The 18,617-nt window shown below is 52.7% G+C and overlaps 1 protein-coding gene across 2 annotated transcripts in view; it reads right to left on the bottom strand.

The window, feature by feature from the left end:
- LOC146870411 (uncharacterized) overlaps positions 1 to 18,617 on the bottom strand; it is a 1,711,658-nt gene that overhangs the window by 1,533,424 nt on the left and 159,617 nt on the right. The window lies entirely within an intron of this gene.

The raw sequence follows: 18,617 nt of genomic DNA on the forward strand, positions 1-18,617 counted from the left end.
GTCCCCCACGGAGGATACCTGTCCCCACAAAGAGGAAACCTGCCCCACACAGATGATACCTGTCCCCGGAGGATACCAGTCCCCCCACAGAGGATACCTGTCCCCACAAAGAGTATACCTGTCCCCACATAGAGTATACCTGTCCCTACACACAGAATACCTATCCCCACACAGAGGATACCAGTCCAAACACAGAGAATACCTGCCCCACAAAGAGGATACCTGTCCCCACACAGAGGATACCAGTCCCTGAAGGATACCTGTCCCCCCACAGAGAATACCTGTCCCCACAAAGAGGATACCTGTCCCCACACAGAGGATACCTGTCCCTGGAGGATACCTGTCCCCCAACAGAGGATACCTGTCCCCACAAAGAGAATACCTGTCCACATACAGAGGATACCAGTCCCCGGACAATACCTGTCCCCCCACAGAGGATACCTGTCACCACAAAGAGGATACCTGTCCACATACAGAGGATACCTCTCCCGGGAGGATATCTGTCCCCACCAAAAGGATACCTGTCCCCACAAAGAGGATATCTGTCCTCATACAGAGGATACCAATCTCCACACAGAGGATATCTGTCCCCGGAGGTTACCTGTCCCCCCACATAGGATACCGGCCTCCACAAAGAGTATACCTGTCCACATACAGAGGATACCTGTCCCCAGAGGATACCTCTCCCCCCACAGAGGATACCAACCCCACAAAGAGGATACCTGTCCCCCCGCAGAGGATACCTGTCCCAACAAAGAGGATACCTGTCCCTACACAGAGGATGCCTGTCCCCGGAGGATACCTTTCCCCCCACAGAGGATACCTGTCCCCACAAAGAGAATACCTGTCCTCCCACAGAGGATACCTTTCCCCACACAGAGGACACCTGTCCTCACATAGAGGATACCTGTCCACATACAGAGAATACCTGTCCTAGGAGTGTACCTGTTCCCCACAGAGGATACCTGTCACCACATAGAGGATACATGTCCACATACAGAGGATACCTATCTCCACAAAGAGGATACCTGTCCCCACAAAGAGGATGCCTGTTATCACACAGAAGATACCGGTCCCCAGAGGATACCTGTCCCCCCACAGAGGATACCTGTCCCTACAAAGAGTATACCTGTCCTCACAAATAGTATACCTGTCCCAGCACAGAGGATTTCTATCCCCACACAGAGGATACCTGTCCCCACACAGAGGATATCTGTCCCCACAACGAGGATACCTGTCCCCACAACGAGGATACCTGTCCCCACAACGAGGATACCTGTCCCCACACAGAGGATACCAGTCCCCACAAAGAGGATACCTGTCCCCCACAGAGGATACCTGTCCCCACACAGAGGATACCTGTCCCCAGAGGATAAATGTCCCCCCACAGAGGATACCTGTCCCCACAAAGAGTATATCTGTCCCCACGAAGAGTATACCTGTCCCCACACAGAGGATACCTATCCCCACACAGAGGATACCTGTCCCCACACAGAGGATACCTGTCCCCACACAGAGGATACCTGTCCCCCACAGAGGATACCTGTCCCCACAAAGAGGATACCTTTTCCCACACAGAGGATACCTGTCCCTGGGGGTTACATGTCCCCCCACAGAGGATACCTATCCCCACAAAGAGTATACCTGTCCACGTACAGAGGATACCTATCCCTACAGGATACCTGTCCCCCCACAGAGGATACCTGTCCCCACAAAGAGGATACCTGTCCACATACAGAGGATACCTTTCCCCCCCACAGAGGATTCCTGTCCCTACAAAGTGGATACCTGTCCACATACAGAGGATACCTGTCCCCCCACAGAGGATACCTATCCCCACAAAGAGGATACCTGTCCACATACAGAGAATACCTGTCCCCCACAGGGGATACCTGTCCCCACAAAGAGTCTACCTGTCTACATCTCGAGGATACCTGTCTCCACAAAGAGGATACCTGTCCCCCACAAAGAGGATACCTGTCCCCACACAGAGGATACCTGTCCCCACACGGAGGATACCTGTCCCCACACGGAGGATACCTGTCCCCACACGGAGGATACCTGTCCCCACACGGAGGATACCTGTCCCCACATGGAGGATACCTGTCCCCACAAAGAGGATACCTGTCCTCACACAGAGGATACCTGTCCCCCCACAGAGGATACCTGTCCCCACATAGAGGATACCTGTCCATATACAGAGGATACCTGTCCACATACAGAGGATACCTGTCCGCACAAAGAGGATACCTGTCCACATACAGAGGATACCTGTCCACATACAGAGGATACCTATTACCACGAAGAGGATACCTGTCCCCCACAGAGGATACCTGTCCCCACACAGAGGATACCTGTCCCCAGAGGATAAATGTCCCCCCACAGAGGATACCTGTCCCCACAAAGAGTATACCTGTCCCCACGAAGAGTATACCTGTCCCCACGAAGAGTATACCTGTCCCCACACAGAGGATACCTATCCCCACACAGAGGATACCTATCTCCACACAGACGATACCTGTCCCTACACAGAGGATACCTGTCCCCACACAGAGGATACCTGTCCCCACACAGAGGATACCTGTCCCCCACAGAGGATACCTGTCCCCACAAAGAGGATACCTGTCCCCACAAAGAGGATACCTGTTCCCACACAGAGGATACCTGTCCCTGGGGGTTACCTGTCTCCCCACAGAGGATACCTATCCCCAAAAAGAATATACCTGTCCACATACAGAGGATACCTGTCCCTGGAGGATACCTGTCCCCCCACAGAGGATACCTGTCCCCACAAGGAGGATACCTGTCCACATACAGAGGATACCTGTCCCAGGAGGATACCTGTCCCCCCACAGAGGATACCTGTCCCCACAAAGAGGATACGTGTCCCCACAAAGAGGATACCTGTCCACATACAGAGGATACCTATCCCCACAAAGACGATACCTGTCCCCCACCGAGGATACCTGTCCCCACACAGAGGATACCTGTCCCTGGAGGATACCTTTCCCCCCACATGGGATACCTGACCCCACAAAGTGGATACCTATCCACATACAGAGGATATCTGTCCCCAGAGGATACCTGTCCCTCCACAGATGATACCTGTCCCCACACAGAGGATACCTGTCCCAGGAGGATACCTGTCCCCCCACAGAGGATGCCTGTCCCCACAAAGAGATTACCTGTCCCCACAAAGAGGATACCTGTCCCCACACAGAGGATACCTGTCCCCCTACAGAGGATACCTGTCCCCACATAGAGGATAGCTCTCCACATACAGAGGATAACTATCCCCCACAGAGGATACCTGTCCCCACAAAGAGGATACCTGTCCACATATAGAGGATACCTATCCCCACAAAGAGGATACCCGTCCCCCACAGAGGATACCTGTCCCCACAAAGATGATAGCTGTCCCCACAAAGAGGATACCTGTCCACATATAGAGGATAGCTATCCCCACAAAGAGGATACCTGTCCCCCACAGAGGATACCTGTCCCCACAAAGAGGATACCTGTCCCCACACAGAGGATACCTGTCCCCACAAAGAGTATACCTGTCCACACAAAGAGTATACCTGTCCCCACACAGAGGATACCTATCCCCACACAGAGGATACCTGTCCCCACACAGAGGATACCTGTCCCCGGAGGATACCTGTCCCCCACAGAGGATACCTGTCCCCACAAAGAAGATCCCTGTTCTCACACAGAGGATACCTGTCCCTGGGGGTTACCTGTCCCCCCATAGAGGATACCTGTCCGCACAAAGAGTATACCTGTCTACATACAGACTATACCTGTCCCCGGAGGATACCTGTCCCCCCACAGAGGATACCTGTCCCCACAAAGAGGATACCTGTCCATACACAGAGGATACCTGTCCCCAGAGGATACCTGTCCCCAAAAAGAGGATACCTGTCCCCACAAAGAGGATACCTGTCCCCACAAAGAGGATACCTGTCCCCACAAAGAGGATACCTGTCCCCACATAGAGGATACCTCTCCACATACAGAGGATAACTGTCCCCCACAGAGGATACCTGTCCCCACAAAGAGGATACCTGTCCACATATAGAGGATACCTAGCCCCACAAAGAGGATACCTGTCCCCCACAGAGGATACCTGTCCCCCACAGAGGATACCTGTCCCCACAAAGAGGATACCTGTCCCCACACAGAGGATACCTGTCCCCAGAAGATACCTGTCCCCACAAAGAGTATACCTGTCCACACAAAGAGTATACCTGTCCCCACACAGAGGATACCTATCCCCACACAGAGCATACCTGTCCCCACACAGAGGATACCTGTCCCCACACAGAGGATTCCTGTCTCCACACAGAGGATACCTGTCCCCCACAGAGGATACCTGTCCCCACAAAGAGGATCCCTGTTCTCACACAGAGGATACCTGTCCCTGGGGGTTACCTGTCCCCCCATAGAGGATACCTGTCCGCACAAAGAGTATACCTGTCTACATACAGATGATACCTGTCCCCGGAGGATACCTGTCCCCCCACAGAGGATACCTGTCCCCACAAAGAGTATACCTGTCCTCACAAAGAGTATACCTGTCCCCACACAGAGGATTCTATCCCCACATAGAGGATACCTGTCCCCACACATAGGATATCTGTCCCCACAACGAGGATACCTGTCCCCACACAGAGGATACATGTCCCCCCCACAGAGGATACCTGTCCCCATAAAGAGGATACCTGTGCACATACAGAGCATACCTTTCCCCCCACAGAGGATTCCTGTCCCTACAAAGTGGATACCTGTCCACATACAGAGGATACCTGTCCCCCCACAGAGGACACCTGTCCCCACAAAGAGGATACCTGCCCACATACAGAGAATACCTGTCCCCCCACAGGGGATACCTGTCCCCACAAAGAGTCTACCTGTCTACATCTCGAAGATACCTGTCCCCACAAAGAGGATACCTGTCCCCACAAAGAGGATACCTGTCCCCCCAGAGGACACCTGTCCCCACAAAGAGGATACCTGTCCCCACAGAGGATACCTGTCCCCACAAAGAGGATACCTGTTCCCACACAGAGATTACCTGTCCCTGGGGGTTATCTGTCCCCCCACAGAGGATACCTGTCCCCACAAAGAGGATACCTGTCCACATACAGATGATACTTGTCCCAGGAGGATACCTGTCCCCCCACAGATGATACCTGTCCCCACAAAAAGGATACCTGTCCCCACAAAGAGGATACCTGTCCACATACAGAGGATACCTATCCCCACAAAGAGGATACCTGTCCCCCACAGAGGATACCTGTCCCCACAAAGAGGATACCTGTCCCCACAAAGAGGATACCTGTCCCCACAAAGAGGATACCTGTCCCTGGAGGATACGTGTCCGTCCCACAGAGGATACCTGTCCCAACAAAGAGGATACCTGTCCCTGGAGGATACGTGTCCGTCCCACAGAGGATACCTGTCCCAACAAAGAGGATACCTGTCCACATACAGAGGATATCTGTCCCCAGAGGATACCTGTCCCTCCACAGATGATACCTGTCCCCAAACAGAGGATAACTGTCCCTGGAGGATACCTGTCCACTTACAGAGGATACCTGTCCCCACAAAGAGGATACCTATCTCCACACAGAGGATACCTGTCCCCACACAGAGGATACCTGTCCCTACACAGAGGTACCTGTCCCCCACAGAGGATACCTGTCCCCACAAAGAGGATACCTGTCCCCACAAAGAGGATACCTGTTTCCACACAGAGGATACCTGTCCCTGGGGGTTACCTGTCTCCCCATAGAGGATACCTATCCCCACAAAGAGTATACCTGTCCACATACTGAGGATACCTGTCCCCGTAGGATACCTGTCCCCCCACAGAGGATACCTGTCTCCACAAGGAGGATACCTGTCCACATACAGAGGATACCTGTCCCAGGAGGATACCTGTCCCCCCACAGAGGATACCTGTCCCCACAAAGAGGATACCTGTCCCCACAAAGAGGATACCTGTCCACATACAGAGGATACCTATCCCCACAAAGACGATACCTGTCCCCCACAGAGGATATCTGTCTCCAAAAAGAGGATACCTGTCCCCACACAGAGGATACCTGTCACTGGAGAATACCTTTCCCCCCCACATAGGATACCTGTCCCCACAAAGAGGATACCTGTCCACATACAGAGGATACCTGTCCCAGGAGGATACCTGTCCCCCCACAGAGGATGCCTGTCCCCACAAAGAGATTACCTGTCCCCACAAAGAGGATACCTGTCCCCACACAGAGGATACCTGTCCCCCACAGAGGATACCTGTCCCCACATAGAGGATACCTCTCCACATACAGAGGATAACTGTTCCCCACAGAGGATACCTGTCCCCACAAAAAGGATACCTGTCCACATATAGAGGATACCTATCCCCACAAAGAGGATACAGGTCCCCCACAGAGGATACATGTCCCCACAAAGATGATACCTGTCCCCACAAAGAGGATACCTGTCCACATATAGAGGATAGCTATCCCCACAAAGAGGATACCTGTCCCCCACAGAGGATACCTGTCCCCACAAAGAGGATACCTGTCCCCACACAGAGGATACCTGTCCCCAGAAGATACCTGTCCCCACAAAGAGTATACCTGTCCACACAAAGAGTATACCTGTCCACACAAAGAGTATTCCTGTCCCCACACAGAGGATACCTATCCCCACACAGAGGATACCTATCCCCACACAGAGGATACCTGCCCCCACACAGAGGATACCTGTCCCCACACAGAGGATACCTGTCCCCCACAGAGGATACCTGTCCCCACAAAGAGGATCCCTGTTCTCACACAGAGGATACCTGTCCCTGGGGGTTACCTGTCCCCCCATAGAGGATACATGTCCGCACAAAGAGTATACCTGTCTACATACAGAAGACACCTGTCCCCGGAGGATACCTGTCCCCCCACAGAGGATACCTGTCCCCACAAAGAGTATACCTGTCCTCACAAAGAGTATACCTGTCCCCACACAGAGGATTTCTATCCCCACATAGAGGATAACTGTCCCCATACAGAGGATATCTGTCCCCACAACGAGGATACCTGTCCCCACACAGAGGATACATGTCCCCCCACAGAGGATACCTGTCCCCATAAAGAGGATACCTGTCCACATACAGAGGATACCTTTCCCCCCACAGAGGATTCCTGTCCCTACAAAGTGGATACCTGTCCACATACAGAGGATACCTGTCCCCCCACAGAGGAAACCTGTCCCCACAAAGAGGATACCTGTCCACATACAGAGAATACCTGTCCCCCCACAGGGGATACCTGTCCCCACAAAGAGTCTACCTGTCTACATCTCGAAGATACCTGTCCCCACAAAGAGGATACCTGTCCCCCCAGAGGACACCTGTCCCCACAAAGAGGATACCTGTCCCCACAAAGAGGATACCTGTCCCCACAGAGGATACCTGTCCCCACAAAGAGGATACCTGTTCCCACACAGAGGATACCTGTCCCTGGGGGTTATCTGTCCCCCCACAGAGGATGCCTGTCCCCAGAAAGAGTATACCTGTTCACATACAGAGGATACCTGTCCCAGAGGATACCTGACCCCCCATAGAGAATACCTGTCCCCACAAAGAGGATACCTGTCCACATACAGATGATACTTGTCCCAGGAGGATACCTGTCCCCCCACAGATGATACCTGTCCCCACAAAGAGGATACCTGTCCCCACAAAGAGGATACCTGTCCACATACAGAGGATACCTTTCCCAACAAAGAGGATACCTGTCCCCCACAGAGGATACCTGTCCCCACAAAGAGGATACCCATCCCCACAAAGAGGATACCTGTCCCTGGAGGATACCTGTCCGTCCCACAGAGGATACCTGTCCCAACAAAGAGGATACCTGTCCACATACAGAGGATATCTGTCCCCAGAGGATACTTGTCCCTCCACAGATGATACCTGTCCCCAAACAGAGGATAACTGTCCCTGGAGGATACCTGTCCCCTTACAGAGGAGACCTGTCCCCACAAAGAGGATACCTGTCCCCACAAAGAGGATACCTGTCCACATATAGAGGATACCTATCCCCCAAAGAGGATACCTGTCCCCACAGAGGATACCTGTCCCCACACAGAGGATACCTGTCTCCAGAGGATATCTGTCCCCCCACAGAGGATACCTGTCCCCACAAAGAGGATACCTGTCCACATACAGAGGATACCTGTCCATGGAGGATACCTGTCCCCCCAGAGAGAATACCTGTCCCCACAAAGAGGATATATGTACATATACAGAGGATACCTGTCCCCAGAGGATACCTGTCCCCCCACAGAGGATACCTGTCCCCACAAAGAGGATATCTGTCCTCACACACAGGACACATGTCCCCCCACAGAGGATACCTGTCCCCACATAAAGGATACCTTTCCACATACAGAGGATACCTATCCCCACAAAGAGGATACATGCCCCCCACAGAGGATACCTGTCCCCACAAAGAGGATACCTGTCCCCACACAGATGATACCTGTCCCCCCACAGAGGATACCTGTCCCCACAAAGAGTATACATGTCCCCACACAGAGGATACCTATAGGATACCTGTCCCCACACAGAGGATACCTGTCCCCACAAAGAGGATACCTGTCCCCGGAGGATACTTGTCCCCCCACAGAGGATACCTGTCCCCGGAAAGAGGATACCTGTCCCCACACAGAGGATACCTGTCCCACTCAGAGGATACCTGTCCCCACAAAGAGGATTCCTGTCCACATACAGAGGATACCTGTCCTGGGAGGATACCTGTCCCCACAAAAAGGATACCTGTCCCCACAAAGAGGATACCTGTCCACATACAGAGGATACCTATCCCCACAAAGAGGATACCTGTCCCCACACAGAGGATACCTGTCCTCACACAGAGGATACCTGTCCCCACACAGAGGATACCTGTCCCCACACAGAGGATACCTGTCCCCACACAGAGGATACCTGTCTCCACACAGAGGATACCTGTCCCCACACAGAGGATACCTGTCTCCGGAGGATACCCGTCTCACACAGAGGATACCTGTCCCCACAAAGAGGATACCTGTTCCCACACAGAGGAATCCTGTCCACATACAGAGGATACCTGTCCCCGGAGGATACCTGTCCCCCCACAGAGGATACCTGTCTCCACAAAGAGGATACCTATCCACATATGGAGGATACCTGTCCCCAGAGGATACCTGTCCCCACAAAGAGGATACCTGTCCTCACAGAGAGGATACATGTCCCCCCACAGAGGATACCTATCCCCACATAGAGGATACCTGTCCCCACAAAGAGGATACCTTTCCACATACAGAGGATACCTATCCCTGCAAAGAGGATACATGTCCCCCACGGAGGATACCTGTCCCCACAAAGAGGAAACCTGCCCCACACAGATGATACCTGTCCCCGGAGGATACCAGTCCCCCCACAGAGGATACCTGTCCCCACAAAGAGTATACCTGTCCCCACAAAGAGTATACCTGTCCCTACACACAGAATACCTATCCCCACACAGAGGATACCAGTCCAAACACAGAGAATACCTGCCCCACAAAGAGGATACCTGTCCCCACACAGAGGATACCTGTCCCTGGAGGATACCTGTCCCCCCACAGAGAATACCTGTCCCCACAAAGAGGATACCTGTCCCCACACAGAGGATACCTGTCCCTGGAGGATACTTGTCCCCCAACAGAGGATACCTGTCCCCACAAAGAGAATACCTGTCCACATACAGAGGATACCAGTCCCCGGACGATACCTGTCCCCCCAGAGAGGATACCTGTCACCACAAAGAGGATACCTGTCCACATACAGAGGATACCTCTCCCGGGAGGATATCTGTCCCCACCAAAAGGATACCTGTCCCCACAAAGAGGATATCTGTCCACATACAGAGGATACCAATCTCCACAAAGAGGATACCTGTCCCCCACAGAGGATTCCTCCCCCACACAGAGGATATCTGTCCCCGGAGGTTACCTGTCCCCCCACATAGGATACCGGCCTCCACAAAGAGTATACCTGTCCACATACAGAGGATACCTTTCCCCAGAGGATACCTCTCCCCCCACAGAGGATACCAACCCCACAAAGAGGATACCTGTCCCCCCGCAGAGGATACCTGTCCCAACAAAGAGGATACCTGTCCCTACACAGAGGATGCCTGTCCCCGGAGGATACCTTTCCCCCCACAGAGGATACCTGTCCCCACAAAGAGAATACCTGTCCTCCCACAGAGGATACCTTTCCCCACACAGAGGACACCTGTCCCCACATAGGGGATACCTGTCCACATACAGAGAATACCTGTCCTAGGAGTGTACCTGTCCCCCACAGAGGATACCTGTCACCACATGATTGATTGATTGATGCGGAACTTGTATAGCGCGTCTATCGCCCTACGGGCATCTTGGCGCTTTTGACTCAGAACTACATCGAAAGGTGACAGAAGGAGGTCGAAAGAAAGACCCATCTTAATTAGACTTTGGGATATAGCCAGGTCTTGAGTCCCTTGCGAAATTCGAGTAGGGAGGTACACTGTCGCAGGTTCGCAGGGAGCTTGTTCCACAGGCCAGATGCTACAGTGCTGAAGGCTCTTCCGCCTACCCTGGTGCGCTTGAATCTCGAAATTGTCAAAAGATCGGCTGTAGATGAGCGAAGATGCCTGCTTGGTACGTAGCGGGCAAACTTATCCTGTAGAGGGGCTGGGCCCAGTCCATGTATTGCTCTAAAGGTAAGGCATAAGGACTTAAAAACGATCCTTTCCCCCACGGGAAGCCATTGTAGGTCCCTTAATGCTCTGGTCGACGAAGAACAGCGTCGCCTGCCTAGCACTAGCTTGGCAGCAGCTGACTGAATCCTCAACAGTCCTTGGAGGATATACTGTGGAGCTCCCAGGAAAAGGGAGTTACAGTAATCAAGTCTGCTTAATACCGTGCTGCGCACCACCGTAGCTCGCGACTCCCTAGGGAGCAAGGGGAGTATGCTCCGAAGTAGCCGCAGCAGGGCAAAGCAGACATTGGCAGTTTTGCTTGCCTGAGACACCATTTGGAGGTCGTCATCGATGATCACCCCAAGGTTACGAACCTTCTTAACAGGTGTAAGGGGACCTTCCTCCGGTGTAAGGCGAAAATCGGGAGGGAGATATTTCGGGATCTTGAAAGGCGAGCAGAAGACCACCTCCGTTTTGCCACTATTAAACTGAAGAGAATTCCTTCTGAGCCAGTTTGTGGTCTGATTCATGCACTGATGGAAGCGGTCCATGGAAAGCGCGTCATCGCCCTCTAGAGAGAAGGCCAGTTGCGTGTCGTCGGCGTAGTTCACCAAGCTAACTACGAAAGATTTAATCAGCGGGAACAGGGGCCGCAGGTAGATGTTAAAAAGGATGGGACTGATAGCGGACCCCTGCGGCACCCCGGATGCAACTGGCGCTCTGCCAGAGGAGAACGGTGACATGGTGACGACCTGCTGTCTGTCTTCTAGGTAAGAACAGAACCATTGCAGCGCTCTGTCCTTCACGCCCAGCTGCCTCAGCCTCTCTAACAGGATTGGGTGGCTCACCGTGTCGAATGCTGCCGACATGTCAAGAAGCACCAGAATCATAGCATTTCCGTTGTCGGCGCGCATTCGAAGGTGGTCTAGCATGGTGGTTAGCGCTGTTTCGGTACCGTGACCAGGACGGAAACCGAACTGGTCCCTGTCGAGCAGAGAGTTCTCCTCCAGAAACTGAGACAGAGTCTTACTTACAGACTTTTCCAGTAACTTTACCGGAAAGGGCAAGAGAGAGATGGGCCTGAAATTAGCTGGCTCCAGAGGGTCCAGGTTCGGTTTTTTTATCAGTGGGGTTACCACTGCTAATTTCCAGCATCCAGGAACAGATCCGGCCGTCAGGGATTGATTACAGATTGACCTTAACCAGGGAAAGGAGTTGCGTCCATAGAGCTTCCACATCTTATGGGGAAGAGGATCTAAGGGCGAGCCAGACGACACACTTTCGATCAGAGTGTCAAAGGCTTCGTGAGAGAGAGGTTGAAAACTGCCCAGGCTAGCAGTTGGTTTATGATCTCCGTCAGCTGGGCTGATTATTTCCTCGGGACTGACCTGGAAATTGTCCTGCAATTTGTTCACGATATTGGAGATCTTCTCCTGAAAAAAGGAGGCGATTTCGTTGCACAGAGTTTGCGAGGGGGCGACTCGGTTATTCATGCAGTCTGGATTGGAAAGGTCGCGGACGATCTTGAAAAGGGCTTTGGACCCGTTAGAAGCCTGGGTGATGGAGTTAGCGTAAAAAATCTGCCTTGGATTTTAAGATGAGAGACTTATATTGCAATTGAACTAATCTTAGCTCCTTTTTGTCTCCTTCGAAGTAGTTTCTTCTCCACTTCCTCTCTGCTTGTCTGCGAGAGAGTCTGAGAAGATGTAATTTCTCATTATACCAGGGCGCTGATCTTTTCCTTACCCTCTTTAAAGGTTTTATGGGGATATGCTGGTCTAGCAGTTCGGTAATATGTTCCGTAAACGACCTATAATTATCCTCCACAGACCTGTTAGGGGAGAAAAGATTGACATCAAAAGATGTAGTTAAAGAGTCCACCTTGGCCAGTTTGGCCCATTCTCTATCCATCCTGTGAAGGTGTCGCTGGCTAGGTAGGTTCTTTTGGCAGGGCATTGCCATATTTAGAAGGACAAGAAAGTGATCAGTCCAATTCAATGGCACTATATTGGAGACTTCAATTATAGCTGGATTGGCGAAGACCAGATCTAGAATACGTCCCTTCTGATGGGTGGGGCTGGACACCAATTGATGGAGATTCAAGGTGGAACACGTGTATAGGAGGTTTCTCAGTTGGCCACAGAGGCCTCCATCCTCGCTAAGGTTGAAATCACCGAGAATGACCATATTAGTGTGAGTAAGCTTTAGGTTGGTGATAATTTCGGCGAGGAGGTGGAATTGTGTGATCGCGCCCGGTGGTCTGTAACAGAGCATCCCCGAGAGAAGGTTTCCACTAGGGGCCTGAAGTGAAAAGCCCAGGATTTCTATACCCCCGACCTCGTCGATCTGGCAAGGTCTGAAGTCCAGAGCATCCTTGAAGATTAAACCCACTCCTCCTCCTCTGCCCGTGCTGCGGGGCTTGTGGAGAATTTTATAGCCGCTAGGACATGCCCCGCTCAGGCCAACGGCAGATTCCGTGGTGGCCCAGGTTTCTGTTACAAAGAGTGCATCCAGTTTCAGGTCTTCCAGTAGACTAAACACATCAGTAGAGTGCTTGACCAGCGACCGACTGTTGATTAGGCCACAGACAAGATCGGCCCCAACTGTCTCAGGACCCTTAAAAGGATTTATCTGTAATAGTTGTGTGCGGCTGTATGTCACTCTTTCTAACAGTCGGATAGCATTACTGGTGCTGGGAGCGTCCGGGACGCGGACGGGCGCAGACGGGCTTGCCTCTGGCGCGCCTCCTGCGCGCCATCGGCGCGCCCGCTGCGCGCGCGCGCTGCGCGCTTGCATCAGGTGGTCTTAAATAGGTACACAACAGGCCTCCCAACTGCTAGAGCGCCTCGCAAAGATGGCGGCAGGTAGAGGCACACTAGCAGGATACCACACCCAAGATGGCGGCGCTGAGTGAAAGCAAAAATCGTCACGCTAAAAGCAGCGTGTGTAAGAAGGTTTTATAGTGCGGGTAGGAGAACTGCTTTCAAACACACAGATTGTAAAATACGTTTTTCGAGTCAATAGAGGATACATGTCCACATACAGAGGATACCTATCTCCACAAAGAGGATACCTGTCCCCACAAAGAGGATGCCTGTTATCACACAGAAGATACCTGTCCCCAGAGGATACCTGTCCCCCCACAGAGGATACCTGTCCCTACAAAGAGTATACCTGTCCTCACAAATAGTATACCTGTCCCCACACAGAGGATTTCTATCCCCACACAGAGGATACCTGTCCCCACACAGAGGATATCTGTCCCCACAACGAGGATACCTGTCCCCACACAGAGGATACCAGTCCCCACGAAGAGGATACCTGTCCCCCACAGAGGATACCTGTCCCCACACAGAGGATACCTGTCCCCAGAGGATAAATGTCCCCCCACAGAGGATACCTGTCCCCACAAAGAGTATATCTGTCCCCACGAAGAGTATACCTGTCCCCACACAGAGGATACCTATCCCCACACAGAGGATACCTGTCCCCACACAGAGGATACCTGTCCCCACACAGAGGATACCTGTTCCCCACAGAGGATACCTTTTCCCACACAGAGGATACCTGTCCCTGGGGGTTACCTGTCCCCCCACAGAGGATACCTATCCCCACAAAGAGTATACCTGTCCACATACAGAGGATACCTATCCCTAGAGGATACCTGTCCCCCCACAGAGGATAACTGTCCCCACAAAGAGGATACCTGTCCACATACAGAGGATACCTTTCCCCCGCAAGAGGATTCCTGTCCCTACAAAGTGGATACCTGTCCACATACAGAGGATACCTGTCCCCCCACAGAGGATACCTATCCCCACAAAGAGGATACCTGTCCACATACAGAGAATACCTGTCCCCCACAGGGGATACCTGTCCCCACAAAGAGTCTACCTGTCTACATCTCGAGGATACCTGTCTCCACAAAGAGGATACCTGTCCCCCACAAAGAGGATACCTGTCCCCACACAGAGGATACCTGTCCCCACATGGAGGATACCTGTCCCCACATGGAGGATACCTGTCCTCACACAGAGGATACCTGTCCTCACACAGAGGATACCTGTCCTCACACAGAGGATACCTGTCCTCACACAGAGGATACCTGTCCCCCCACAGAGGATACCTGTCCCCACATAGAGGATACCTGTCCCCACATGGAGGATACCTGTCCCCACAAAGAGGATACCTGTCCCCACAAAGAGGATACCTGTCCTCACGCAGAGGATACCTGTCCTCACACAGAGGATACCTGTCCCCCCATAGAGGATACCTGTCCCCACATAGAGGATACCTGTCCATATACAGAGGATACCTGTCCCCATACAGAGGATACCTGTCCCCACAAAGAGGATACCTGTCCACATGCAGAGGATACCTGTCCACATACAGAGGATACCTATTACCACGAAGAGGATACCTGTCCCCCACAGAGGATACCTGTCCCCACACAGAGGATACCTGTCCCCAGAGGATAAATGTCCCCCCACAGAGGATACCTGTCCCCACAAAGAGTATACCTGTCCCCACGAAGAGTATACCTGTCCCCACACAGAGGATACCTATCCCCACACAGAGGATACCTATCTCCACACAGACGATACCTGTCCCTACACAGAGGATACCTGTCCCCACACAGAGGATACCTGTCCCCACACAGAGGATACCTGTCCCCCACAGAGGATACCTGTCCCCACAAAGAGGATACCTGTTCCCACACAGAGGATACCTGTCCCTGGGGGTTACCTGTCTCCCCACAGAGGATACCTATCCCCACAAAGAATATACCTATCCACATACAGAGGATACCTGTCCCTGGAGGATACCTGTCCCCCCACAGAGGATACCTGTCCCCACAAGGAGGATACCTGTCCACATACAGAGGATACCTGTCCCAGGAGGATACCTGTCCCCCCACAGAGGATACCTGTCCCCACAAAGAGGATACGTGTCCCCACAAAGAGGATACCTGTCCCCACACAGAGGATACCTGTCCCTGGAGGATACCTTTCCCCCCACATAGAATACCTGTCCCCACAAAGTGGATACCTGTCCCCACACAGAGGATACCTGTCCCAGGAGGATACCTGTCCCCCCACAGAGGATGCCTGTCCCCACAAAGAGATTACCTGTCCCCACAAAGAGGATACCTGTCCCCACACAGAGGATACCTGTCCCCCTACAGAGGATACCTGTCCCCACATAGAGGATACCTCTCCACATACAGAGGATAACTATCCCCCACAGAGGATACCTGTCCCCACAAAGAGGATACCTGTTCCCCACAGAGGATACCTGTCCCCACAAAGAGGATACCTTTTCCCACACAGAGGATACCTGTCCCTGGGGGTTACCTGTCCCCCCACAGAGGATACCTATCCCCACAAAGAGTATACCTGTCCACGTACAGAGGATACCTATCCCTAGAGGATACCTGTCCCCCCACAGAGGATACCTGTCCCCACAAAGAGGATACCTGTCCACATACAGAGGATACCTTTCCCCCGCAAGAGGATTCCTGTCCCTACAAAGTGGATACCTGTCCACATACAGAGGATACCTGTCCCCCCACAGAGGATACTTATCCCCACAAAGAGGATACCTGTCCACATACAGAGAATACCTGTCCATCACAGGGGATACCTGTCCCCACAACGAGTCTACCTGTCTACATCTCGAGGATACCTGTCTCCACAAAGAGGATACCTGTCCCCCACAAAGAGGATACCTGTCCCCACACAGAGGATACCTGTCCCCACATGGAGGATACCTGTCCCCACATGGAGGATACCTGTCCCCACAAAGAGGATACCTGTCCTCACACAGAGGATACCTGTCCCCCCACAGAGGATACCTGTCCCCACATAGAGGATACCTGTCCATATACAGAGGATACCTGTCCCCATACAGAGGATACCTGTCCCCACAAAGAGGATACCTGTCCACATACAGAGGATACCTGTCCACATACAGAGGATACCTATTACCACGAAGAGGATACCTGTCCCCCACAGAGGATACCTGTCCCCACACAGAGGATACCTGTCCCCAGAGGATAAATGTCCCCCCACAGAGGATACCTGTCCCCACAAAGAGTATACCTGTCCCCACAAAGAGTATACCTGTCCCCACACAGAGGATACCTATCCCCACACAGAGGATACCTATCTCCACACAGACGATACCTGTCCCTACACAGAGGATACCTGTCCCCACACAGAGGATACCTGTCCCCACACAGAGGATACCTGTCCCCACACAGAGGATACCTGTCCCCCACAGAGGATACCTGTCCCCACAAAGAGGATACCTGTCCCCACAAAGAGGATACCTGTTCCCACACAGAGGATACCTGTCCCTGGGGGTTACCTGTCTCCCCACAGAGGATACCTATCCCCACAAAGAATATACCTATCCACATACAGAGGATACCTGTCCCTGGAGGATACCTGTCCCCCCACAGAGGATACCTGTCCCCACAAGGAGGATACCTGTCCACATACAGAGGATACCTGTCCCAGGAGGATACCTGTCCCCCCACAGAGGATACCTGTCCCCACAAAGAGGATACGTGTCCCCACAAAGAGGATACCTGTCCACATACAGAGGATACCTATCCCCACAAAGACGATACCTGTCCCCCACAGAGGATACCTGTCCCCACAAAGAGGATACCTGTCCCCACACAGAGGATACCTGTCCCTGGAGGATACCTTTCCCCCCACATAGAATACCTGTCCCCACAAAGTGGATACCTGTCCCCACACAGAGGATACCTGTCCCAGGAGGATACCTGTCCCCCTACAGAGGATACCTGTCCCCACATAGAGGATACCTCTCCACATACAGAGGATAACTATCCCCCACAGAGGATACCTGTCCCCACATAGAGGATACCTCTCCACATACAGAGGATAACTATCCCCCACAGAGGATACCTGTCCCCACAAAGAGGATACCTGTCCACATATAGAGGATACCTATCCCCACAAAGAGGATACCTGTCGCCCACAGAGGATACCTGTCCCCACAAAGAGGATACCTGTCCCCACACAGAGGATACCTGTCCCCACAAAGAGTATACCTGTCCACACAAAGAGTATACCTATCCCCACACAGAGGATACCTGTCCCCACACAGAGGATACCTGTCCCCAGAGGATACCTGTCCCCGGAGGATACCTGTCCCCCACAGAGGATACCTGTCCCCACAAAGAGGATCCCTGTCCCCACAAAGAGGATCCCTGTTCTCACACAGAGGATACCTGTCCCTGGGGGTTACCTGTCCCCCCATAGAGGATACCTGTCCGCACAAAGAGTATACCTGTCTACATACAGACTATACCGGTCCCCGGAGGATACCTGTCCCCCCACAGAGGATACCTGTCCCCACAAAGAGGATACCTGTCCATACACAGAGGATACCTGTCCCCAGAGGATACCTGTCCCCCAACAGAGGACACCTGTCCCCAAAAAGAGGATACCTGTCCCCACAAAGAGGATACCTGTCCCCCACAGAGGATACCTGTCCCCACAAAGAGGATACCTGTCCCCACACAGAGGATATCTGTCCCCACACAGAGGATATCTGTCCCCAGAGGATACCTGTCCCTCCACAGATGATACCTGTCCCCCCCACAAAGAGGATACCTGTCCTCACACAGAGGATACTTGTCCCCCCACAGAGGATACCTGTCCCCACATAGAGGATACCTGTCCACATACAGAGGATACCTGTCCCAGGAGGATACCTCTCTCCCACAGAGGATACCTGTCCCCACAAAGAGGATACCTGTCCACATATAGAGGATACCTATCCCCACAAAGAGGATACAAGTCCCCAACAGAGGAT

Source organism: Triturus cristatus, chromosome 1_1, assembly GCF_964204655.1.
Source record: "Triturus cristatus chromosome 1_1, aTriCri1.1, whole genome shotgun sequence".
NCBI lineage: Eukaryota > Metazoa > Chordata > Amphibia > Caudata > Salamandridae > Triturus > Triturus cristatus.